Below are 11,151 nucleotides of genomic sequence, written 5' to 3' on the forward strand. Positions count from 1 at the left end.
TGCTACAGCCCCAGTGGCCACCATCGTCCAGAGAATAAACCCACTCCCAAGGTCTTCTGTGGTCAACCCTGCCCACTTCCTGCCTCCTTCAGGCTTCCTCCCCTGGCCCCATCGCCTTTCTATGTCTCAAACACTGTTCCTTCTGCCTGAAAACTTTTCCTGTCAGCTGCTCAGATGGTTGGTTCTTTCTACTAATAGTTATTCAGGTCTCAGGTCCAAAGTCTCCTCCAGGAGCAGTCAACCCAAGACCCCCCCCCCCGACCCATTCCCTCCAACCCGAGACCCTCCCCGCTCCCTCCCAGCCAACCCGAGACCCTCCCTGCTCCCTCCCAGCCAACCCAAGACCCTCCTACCCATCCTGTCCAACCCAAGACCCTCCACACCAATCCCAGCCAACCCAAGACCCTCCCCTGGCCCATCCCAGCCAACCCAAGACCCTCCACACCAATCCCAGCCAATCCAAGACCCTCCCCTGGACCATCCCAGCCAACCCAAGACCCTCCACACCAATCCCAGCCAACCCAAGACCCTCCCACCCATCCCAGATGAACCTAAGACCCGCTCTCCCATACCCATTCTGTCCAACCCAAGACCTTCCTCCCTCCATCCCTGCCCACCCAAGACCCTCCCACCCATCCCAGATGAACCTAAGACCCGCTCTCCCATACCCATTCTGTCCGATCCAAGACCCTCCCCACTCCATCCCAAGACCCTCCCCACTCCATCCCAGCCAACCCAAGACCCTCCCACCCGTCCTGTCCAACCCAAGACCCTCCACACCAATCCCAGCCAACCCAAGACCCTCCCCCGGCCCGTCCCAGCCAACCCAAGACCCTCCCACCCATCCCAGATGAACCTAAGACCCGCTCTCCCATACCCATTCTGTCCAACCCAAGACCTTCCTCCCTCCATCCCTGCCCACCCAAGACCCTCCCCCATCCCTGCTACTCAGCACTGGCCTCCACCGCCCTGCATGGCATTTCACCACCTCCCCTACTTCCTGTTGCTCCATGGTGTGCCTCTCCTCTCACCACACTCTGCTCTGCACTAGAACAGAAGGCCCCAGAAAGTGAGGGCTCGTCTGCCTCACCACTGCAGTGGCCCAACCTGGAGGAAGTGCTTGGGGTGAACGCTGGCCAGATTAATTGAATGAACAAGTGTCCGTGAGGATGTCCCTGCTCTCAGCTGTGTGTGTGGGACGCGGCTAGCTGGGGAGGATGGAGAGTCACGTACATGTTTCATCCGGAATCCAATTTATCCTTGACATGTGCTATCGGAGGAGAATGTCTGATCGCCCAGCAGAAACTCATTAATTAACATCTTTGCCCACTTGCTAAGTCAATCGGTATAGAAGTAATAAACACCACATGCCGGAAGCCACCACACTGGAAACTGAGTGTATTCACTGTAGTCGTGAGGCTCGGCCTCAAGAGGGGCGGGGGCGTCCAAGGGCCGACTTCTCACCGAACTCCTTAGCTGAGCCTGGGGACGCATCAGGGAGTCTGCAAGTGCGGCTGCCGCCACCGGGAGCGGGGACTGTCTGGAGCGGCGCTCATTCTGGTGTTGGCAGAAACCCTCCGTCCACGTTGCTTTCTCAGGCTGCAAATCACGGTGGGCCGGTTACACACAGACAGACTGGGCCCCGGGGCCCTGTGTGCAGGGGGAGCAGGGGAGGGAACCAGCGGCCGTGTTCAGAAGACAGAGCACCAGCGGAGGGGCGTGCCTGGCCCCGGTTGGAGGGGAGGACAGATCCGGTTCCGAACAACCGGCCGCTGGAGCATCACTGGTGGAAACCGGAGGTGGAAGTCGCCCCCACGCTCTGCACTGGCGGCGAAAGGCACCATTTATTAAGTGCCTACTGTGTGCCAGCCCCCCCCCCTTGCTGCCTAGACGCCCATCTCGGCTCTCACAATAAGACCCTGCGGTGGACGTTATCAGCCGAATTTTATGGAAACTAAGGGTCGAGAACTTACAGTAGCTTGTTGGGGGCACCGGGCAGCAGCGCTGACCAACCCAAGCCTCGGCCCTCCTGCCCTGCTGTGTCACCCGGCTTGCCGGGGTGTCCCTTGACCAGCTTGCTGGGGTGTCCCCAGCCTGGCTTGCTGCTGTGTCCCATGGGAAGGGAGTGAGCGGAACCAGGCAGGGTGTGAGGCTCCTGGGAAGCCAGAGGGACCACAGATGGCCTTGTTTGGGTTCGACGAGGAAACAACGTTCAAAAGAAAACCCGGCGATCTTGTAAATGGGGTTCTGGGTTTGCGGCAGGGCAAACCCCAGGGACGAGCCAAGGCGTGGTAGAGGCTGCTGGCCTTTGCCGCCTGTCACCCAGTGACAGGCCAGATCAGGGTGGCCTCGGGACCAGGCTTTGGGCAGCTTCCAATCCCAGAAGGTTTTTGGAGTTGGGATTAAACAAGAGTATAGAGAGAAAAAGGGGCATCTCCTGTGACTGAAGCAGGAAGGAAATTGGTGACCCCTCCCTGGAGAAGTCAGAGGCTGCGTCCCCAGCCCCACAGGTGACATCGGCACTCGCCTCACACAGATGCCCAGACACCGGGTGACAGGTGACATCGGTGCTCCCTTCACGCAGATGCCCAGACACCGGGTGACAGTGACATCGGCACTCACCTCTCGCGGACGCCCAGACACCCGGTGACGAGGCCTCTGCAAGGTGGCCGCAGACGTCACCCCCAGCAGAAGCTGGCTCCAAATCCACTTACAGGCGGCGCGTGTTCCACAGACCGCGGAACAGCTGCCGCGCTCAGGAGGCCGGTGAGAGCAGAGTGTGCACTCAGTTTCTTTCCGTGGAGATTTTCGTTACGTACGTTTGTGCTGTCGAACGTGATACGGATGACTAGTGCTGTCATTTGCCTCACACCCTGGAGACGGCCGCGCTCTTACACTCGACCTTCCGGAACAACCGGGGCCCCAGAGGGTCCCGACTGCTGCAGACGCGGCCAGGCCGGCGCACCTGCATTAGTGTCGGGGGCGTCTCTGCAGCCTTTGCCCACACTTGCTAACCTTCAGGAGGGCTTTGCCCCACATCGTGTCACCCGGCGTCTTCTGGGAGGGAATCGGGTTGGTGCTGAATCACCCCGCGCGCTGTCCTGGGAGAACACGCACATGGAAACGGGGTTTCACAAACAGATTCATGTGACTGACATTTGCACAATATTTTTGTGATTAGGCAGGAATCTGAGCACAGAGACAAAGGGGAGACGCTCGGGCCAGCGGCTTTGCGCTCACCACTCACTCGGCGTGCGTATGTGTGCACCATGTTATTATGGAATTTTTATTTAGTCAAAAAGGGCAGAAGAATTCCAGTGATTATAAAACACCCCAGCTAGCAGGACAGATACAAACGTGACTCCCAGTATTGAGCAAGCTTAACCTTGCAAAGTGCAATCACAGGAAAGAGTCCAGAAGTTTCTTCTTTCTTTTCAATGTCGTTGCAAGTCGGTGATAAGGCCTCATTTTGCAAGACGTCCTAATCTGCATAACCTCATGAGAAGGGCTCACAAACTTCATTTTCTAGTCAATTTTGGATTGTTTTCAAGAGCACTTGGCAAACCTGACGTATCAGCCGGGGCTTTCCAGGGAAACAGAACCAATAGAACAGAACCACAACCTACAGGATTTGCCAGAGGGAGCTGGCTCACGTGACAACAAGGCTGGAGACCCAGGATGTGCAGGCATCCAGCCGGAAACCGGTGGGGGAGGGCCGGTAGTTTAGGTCCAGCCTGACTACGCAGCCGGAGGACCGGGAGGACAGATGTCATTGCCATCTGAAGGCCAGCAGGCTTAAGACCCAGAAAGAGTCAATGTTTTCGTTAGAGTTCGAAAGCCAATGTCCCAGTTCCCACAGGCAAACGGAGTGTCCTCTTATCCCAGGGGGGCTCTGCCTTTTTGTTCTGTATACGCCTTCCACTGATCGGAGGGGGCCCACCCACATCAGGGACGGACCGGTCTGCACAGCTGACATCACGAAGGTCATAAAAGCAAACACTGTTGGTCTAAATCTTTAATCCTGCAAGTGCTTCTTATCGTATTCATTTCATTCTTTTGATTTTGAAGCTATTGAAAAATGGGAAAAAATAACAGATATTTTCTGTAATTGAAAAGTTTAATAAAGTATTTTGTTATGTTGATTCAGAAGAGCACTGAGAAAAGCCACATGAGATGTTTTCCTTTCATTTTTCTCTTGGGGCACCCGGTGGCTCAGTGGGTTAAGTGTCCGACTCTTGATCTCAGCTCAGGTCGTGATCTCATGGTTCATGAGATCGAGCCCCGTGTCGGGCCCTGTGCTGACAGTGCAGAGCCTGCTTGGGATTCTCTCTCTCCCTTTCTCTCTGCCCCTCCCCGCTTGTGCACGTGCTCTTTCTCTCTCTCAAAATACATAAATAAACTTTAAAATGTTTCATTTAAGAGTCTACTAATTTATTGGATAAAGCACCTGGCACGGTTTTAAGAACCTAGGAGTGATGCACATTTTTCATTGAAATTGTCAATTCAAAAATGAAGCCAGTGGTCCAAAGCCAAAGGAAAATTGTGCAAAACAAAGTAATGTTTGGGCTATCCAAGAACCAACAAGCGTTGTATAAAAATGCTACAACTTTACTCGGATTTCAGCATTTGTTTCTCCGTATTTATTCTACGAATATACGTGTCTTTGGCCAAATGAGGAAATCTACTGGGGCACCTGGGTGGCTCAGTCAATTAAGCATCTGACTTCGGCTCTCGGGTCACAGTCTCACAGTTCGTGAGTTCAAACCCCACGTCGGGCTCTGTGCTGACAGCTCAGAGCCTGGATCCTTCTCCAGATTCCGTGTCTCCCTCTCTCTCTGCCCCTCCCCTGCTCGCGCTCTGTCTCTCTCTTGGTCTCAAAAATAAATAAACATTAAAAAATTTTAAAAAGAAATTTATTATTTTTATACAGCTATTTATTATTTTTTTATTTTTCTAAGTTTATTTATTTATTTTTGGAGGGGGGCAGAGAGACAGGGAGAGAGAGAGTCCCAAGCAGGCTTTGCACTGTCTGTGCAGAGCCCAATGTGGGGTTTGGAAACACAGACAAGGAGTTCATGACCTGAGCTGAAATCAAGAGTCAGACACTTAACCAAATGAGCCCTCCAGGTGCCCCTATACAGTTATTTTAATGATTTTTTGTGTTTTAACTTCATACTAAGGTTAAAAGTGATTTATGTGCCACTTGGGAGTACCACAGCGTTCCGTTCATGCCCCATCTTTATTCTGCCCACAAGGTTCATTCTTCACGTGCCTCAGTGCTGCCCCAGTGTTCTTCCATTGCACACTACAGACGTCCCTCTAGCATATCCTGAAGGCAGGTCTTGGGGGACAAACTCCCTCAATTTTTGTTGGTCTGGGCAAGACTTTATCTTGCCAATTTTTTTCCAGTTTTCCATTGTACTAAAATATACCTAATATAAAATTTGCCATCTGATTTACTTCAGTGATGTTAAATACATTCACAATGCTGTGTAACCATCACCAACATTCATCTCCACAAAAGACAGATTTATCTTTTATGATCTTTTCATCTTACAAAACTGAAACTCTATGCCCATTTAACAACAGGTCCCCATTTCCCCCTCTTCTCATTTATAACTCATTTATAAATGAGCTTTTATAACTGTATTCCATGTATCCCCAAAGTTAAGTAGATACACTGAAGATACAAAACACATGCAAATAGAACTTCAGAGATAAAAACCATAATGTGTGAGTTGGAAAATGCATGTGTTCTGATTATACATCAAAGAAAAAGAGATCCATGAACTTGAAGACATAACAAGAGCCACTTTTTATTAAAGAAAAAAAACAAACCACAGAGCAAGCAGAGGATTTTTTAAAATAAACAAAGCACTGGTGAGTTATAAGGCAAGCTCAAGCAGACTTATATACTTGCAATTGGAGTCCCCAACAGCAGGGGGGGAAACAATAAATGATGCCAAAAGTTCCCAAATGTACAGAGCTCTATGAAACAACATATTGATGAAGCCCAATGAACCCCACTCCTAAGTAAAATGAAGACTGTACCAAGGTCCATAACAGTCAAATTGTCTAAATCAGTATAAAGAGAAAAGGGTAAATACAACCAGAAAAAAAACAACACATTACATTTAGAAGAACAAAACTGACAATGACAGTAGATTTCTTGTAAGAGACGATCAATATAAATGAGCAGACATTGAAGCCCCATGTTTAATGTACTGAAATGAAAATTATCAGCTTAGAATTCTATACCCAGCAAAAATATCTTTCAAAAACAAAAGACAACAAATACTTTTTCAGATAAACAAATTGGAAAGAATTGATCACCAGTGGACCTGCAACATACAAAATGTTAAAAGAAGTCTATCAAACAAAAGAAAATAAAAATACAAGAGGGAAATAAGAACACAAGGGAACTTCTTCAACCTGATACAAGCCATCTGTAAAAATCCTATAACTAACAACATACTTAATGATAAAAACTGAATGTTTTCTCCTAAGATGCAGAACAAGACGTGGATGTCTTCTCTTATTGTTCCTATTCACCATGTGCTAGAAGTGCTAGCCAGTGCAACAAAGCAAGAAAAAGAGGTTTGAGGGTGGAAAAGTAGAAGTAAAACTGTCCCTTTATTTACAGACACCATGATCATCTATGTAAAAAATCCAATAGAAACTACAACAAATTTCTAGGAATAATGAGTTTAGTGAGGTTGCAGAAGATAAAGTCAATATACAAAAAACAATTGTACTTACACATTTAGTAATGAATCACCAGAAATTTAAGATACCATTTACAATAACAAAAATAGGAAATACTCAGAGATCATGCAAAATTAATGCAATGTCTGTCCACTTACAACTATAAAACAGTGAGAGTGATTGAAGATGTCCTAAGTAAATGAAGAGATATACCATGTACATCCATCGGAAGACCGGATATTTTTAAGATGATAATGATCCCCAAACTGACCTATAAATTCAGTACATTTTCAATCAATATATGGGCATATGTTTTTGTAGAAATCAACAGGCTGATTATGAAATACCCATATGGAAATGCAAAGAACTAAAATAGACAAAATCGTTTTGAAACAGTAGAACAAGGTTAGAAGACTAATACTACCTGACTTAAAGTCTCATTATAAAACCAATCAAGACAGATTGTATTGACAGAACAGTTTCAATTTTTGTTGAAAAAATAGAAAGCTCAATAGAACAGAGTTGAGAGTTATGAAATAGATCCATATGTGTATGAACAACTGATTTATGACAAGGTTGCAAAGAAGATTCCGTATAGAAAGGATAGTTTTTCCAACAAATGATTCTGGAAAAATTGAATATCTACATACAAAAACAAAATAAATAAATTAAACCTTAGATCCATATCTTGCACCATATGCAGAGATTCATGCAAAATAAATGACTGATCTAAATGTAAAACCTAAAACTCTAAATATTGTGCAAGAAAACACGGGAAAATATCTTTGAAACCGTACTTAAGGCAAAGGCTTATTTGCTACAACATCAGAAGCATAATCCAAAAAGAAAGCATTGATAATTGGACATTATCAAAATTAAGTAGTACTGCTTTTCAAAGAAAAAATGTTAAAAGAATGAACAGATAAGCCTCAGACTGGTAAGAAACATTTGCAAATCCTATATCAGATGAAGAGCTTATATCCAGAATACAGCAAGATCCTTATTTGAGAGGGAGAGAAATCTTTTACAAGATTTGAGCAGGCACTTCATCGAAGAATATATGATGCTCAGTATACCAGTCACCAAGTCAATGAAAATTAAAATCCCAGTGAGATTCTACTACATACCTGCGAGAATGTTTAAAATTAAAAAGATTGCTCTTACCCAGTATTAGCAAGGACGTGGGAAAACTGAACTAGAAATTTCATACACCAGTGTTGGGAAGGGAAAGTAACACAGCTGCTTTTGAAAACAGTCTGTCCATTTGTTCAAATGGTAAGCACACGCCTCTCCTAAGATCTGACCATTCCATGCCCAGGCATTTACTCCCGAGAAATAAAAACATGTTTCCACTCAGCCTGTACAAGAATGTTCCTATTATTTCTAGGTGGTAGCCCGAAACCGGAAACAACCCAATGTCCGTCAATAAGTAAGTGGTTAACTACAATGTGGCATATCCAGTCAACGGACACTATTCATCCATAACAACAAATGAGCCAGTGGTCCATGCAACAGAATATAGTCATTCCAAGTGAAGAAATCTATATGTAATGTATGAGTCTATTTATGTAAACTCTAGAAAGTGCAAATTAATCAATAGTGACAGACAGAAGATCAAGGTCTGCTTCAAGTGCAGGGGTGGCTTGGGGGGCAAGGAGGAAGGACTCACAAAAGGCAGGAGAAAATTTCTGTGGCGACAGACATCCTGGGGATATTGTCTGTGTGTGGTAATGGCTTCTTGAGCATATAAATATGTTAAAACATATGCTCTTAAAGTTTAGATACAGGAAATTTATCACACATAATCAGAACTCATTGAAGCCGAAAACAATAACAACGTGCTAGAACATTGTTCTGCTTTGCAAAATCCAGTTGTTACATGTTCATGATTTTGTGAGCCAGTCAGCATCACATCGGTGGATTGTGATTCCCTGTGTTGGGACCACCTACGTGACGGAAAGAAGCTCGTTTGTTCATACGCCTGTTTTCCTCAAAGGCTGGTTGACAGACATTTGCCAGGACAACGCTGGACTGAGAGCATAAAGATAGGGTCAGAGGATATGGAGTCACTTGTGGACAATATTTTTCCTTTTGATTTCTAGTTACACGTAGGTAACATATAAACTATCTGATTACATATAGGTAACACGGTGCTCTTTTGAGCACAGTGTTCTCTCTGCCTGGAAAACTCTCCCCCCATCTCCCCATCCCTCTGCTCATCTGACTCCACGCCTGGTTCTAGGAGGGCAGAAATCACATTTCTTCCCCAGCAGAGGTTCAGTGTCTGGCCGGGTACCAACTTGCTGTGGTGAGTTCATCTTTTATGGATACATCAATGAATGAATGATTTAATACTCACCCTGGAGTGCACTTGGCTTAAAATAAAACATGGGTGAAAGTCTGTTAAGCTCTATAGGAAGAGATGATCTAACTACTTCTAATTTTTAGTTGTAAAGGATAGAAATTACTTGGGTGCTAGCTATATCAATGCGTTTTTCTACATAGAAAGACCCCGGAAGATTCTTAGCTTTTGTCCACCTACGCTGCTTCCTTACTTTATGATGAAACTTGAAGTTCCAACGACAGTGTAGTCTCTGGTTTTGTTTTATCCAAGCAGAACAAGAAGATCAGTAAATAACTATTTGTGTGTGCAGCATTTGTGATGGACTTAAAAGGAGCGTTTTAAATTTTCGATGTTTAAAATTATTTCTTTGCTTTAGTATCAGTGGCATGCTCGTTAAATCACGGTAGTGGTTGGTTCTCTGTCTCCCAAAGCAGGTGGCAGATTAATAATTAAAAATGCCAGGTGGCGTTTGTAAAAGCAAGCACATTTTCTGTGGCTACGAACGAACCCTTTTCGTGGAAGAGCAGAAAAGACCGTATGTAAGTGTAAGCGGCCCTTACCGCTTCCCCGTTTCCGTGGCATTTCTGCCCCCCTTTTGAGGGAGCTTGTCCTCTGTAGATGTATCTTTAACATTCTAGTTCGCGTTTTTGTCTCTTTTTATTGTAGTCGATCCTCATTCGACACTTATGTGTATTTCAAGCTTCCAATAACTTTTTTCTTTTCAGCTTTATTGAGATGTAATTGATACACCGCACCATATGAATTTAAGGTGGACAAGATATTGATTCGACTTGTGTACATCGTGAAGCGATCGCCGCAGTAAATTTATTGTCTCGTGTGGTACAAACAAGAGGTTTTTCCTTGTGATGGGAACTCTCAGATCCACTCTCTCTGCAGCTGTCCTGTGCACCCCACAGCCACGTCCACTGTAGTCGCCTCGCTGCACAGGACATTCCCAGGACTCACTTCTCTCACACCTGGAAGTTGGCACCTGTTGACGCCCTTCTCCACACGCACCCTCCACCCCTCCTCCACCCCCACCTCTGGTGACCGCAAGTCTGATCTCTTTTCCTAGGCTTTGGTTTGTTTGGTTCTGGATGCCACATGTAAGTGAGATCGTACAGTGTTTGTCTCCCTGTCAGACTTATTTCCCCGAGCATAATGCCTTCAAGGTCATTATATAGCACATCTTGCCCTCAGATTATAATATAGTACCTTCAAACATCTGTTTCAATGTAATCGTAAGTAGGCTCATGATCATTTTCATATGATGAAAAATCTGTCCAAGACACTTAGTTTCCAACCATAAAATGCACTGGGTACATTGCAAAAGAGTAACTATGTGTGCCTAATTTGTAGGAGAATTTTAAATGTCCACAAGTATTTTCATAACTTTAAACAGAGCACAAGTATCCCAATGTGCATAAAGCTGAGCCTGAAGGCATTTAGCGAACTGAGGGAAAAATACAATCATGGTATTTGCCTTGAATCTGCATCTGGTGAGGAGGTTCAGCTCAGGGGAGAAGCCTGGGAGACCCAGGTGTGAGTTCCGCTCGCTGTTTTGGGGTGCAATCCTCACCTCTCAAAGCGTGGCCTTCCTCATCTGTGCGGCGGCCGTGAGTACAGCTTTGGGCTCGTCGGCCCCTTCTGAGGATGGGGGTGAGGCCAGAGCATCTAACTGACGCACGAAATCCTGGACTCCACACCATCACTCTCGCGGTCCTCCAGGGCGGGGGAAACAGCGCCGCGAGCTGCTTTGGAATTCAGCACCTCTCTGAGGTCTGGTTGATCCAGAATGCTAGCTGTGTGTTAACAACTGTTAGATATACAAACTCCTTTGCAAGGACGTCCCCATTTTGTAGGGGTTTTTACACAACTTGTTGTGAAAATCCTGGAAGGAAGGACAAACGCCAGGCAGCAGTGAGGTGACGAGCCGCGAGGAGGGACTTGCCCACATTTGCGGGCTCCCACCCGGGGGCTGAACCGGCACACAGATCTAGAACGTGGTCACGGCTTCCAGAAAGTAGCAGTGTCGTCACTGGCCCATAGTTTAATCACCCTGTAACAGGGTCAGGGTCCCCGAGCCAGGCCTACGAGCACAC

At 46.2% G+C, this 11,151-nt stretch overlaps 1 long non-coding RNA gene across 1 annotated transcript; it reads right to left on the reverse strand.

The window, feature by feature from the left end:
- Positions 1 to 1,383: 1,383 nt before the first annotated feature.
- On the reverse strand, positions 1,384 to 3,066 carry LOC123385735. The gene is made up of 2 exons (XR_006598698.1): positions 2,623 to 3,066; positions 1,384 to 1,599 (listed from the first exon to the last, which is right to left on the reverse strand). It is a non-coding gene; the product is annotated as an uncharacterized LOC123385735 (long non-coding RNA).
- Positions 3,067 to 11,151: the final 8,085 nt, after the last annotated feature.

The sequence above is a fragment of the Felis catus genome, chromosome B2, assembly GCF_018350175.1.
Source record: "Felis catus isolate Fca126 chromosome B2, F.catus_Fca126_mat1.0, whole genome shotgun sequence".
NCBI classification, from domain to species: Eukaryota; Metazoa; Chordata; class Mammalia; order Carnivora; family Felidae; genus Felis; species Felis catus.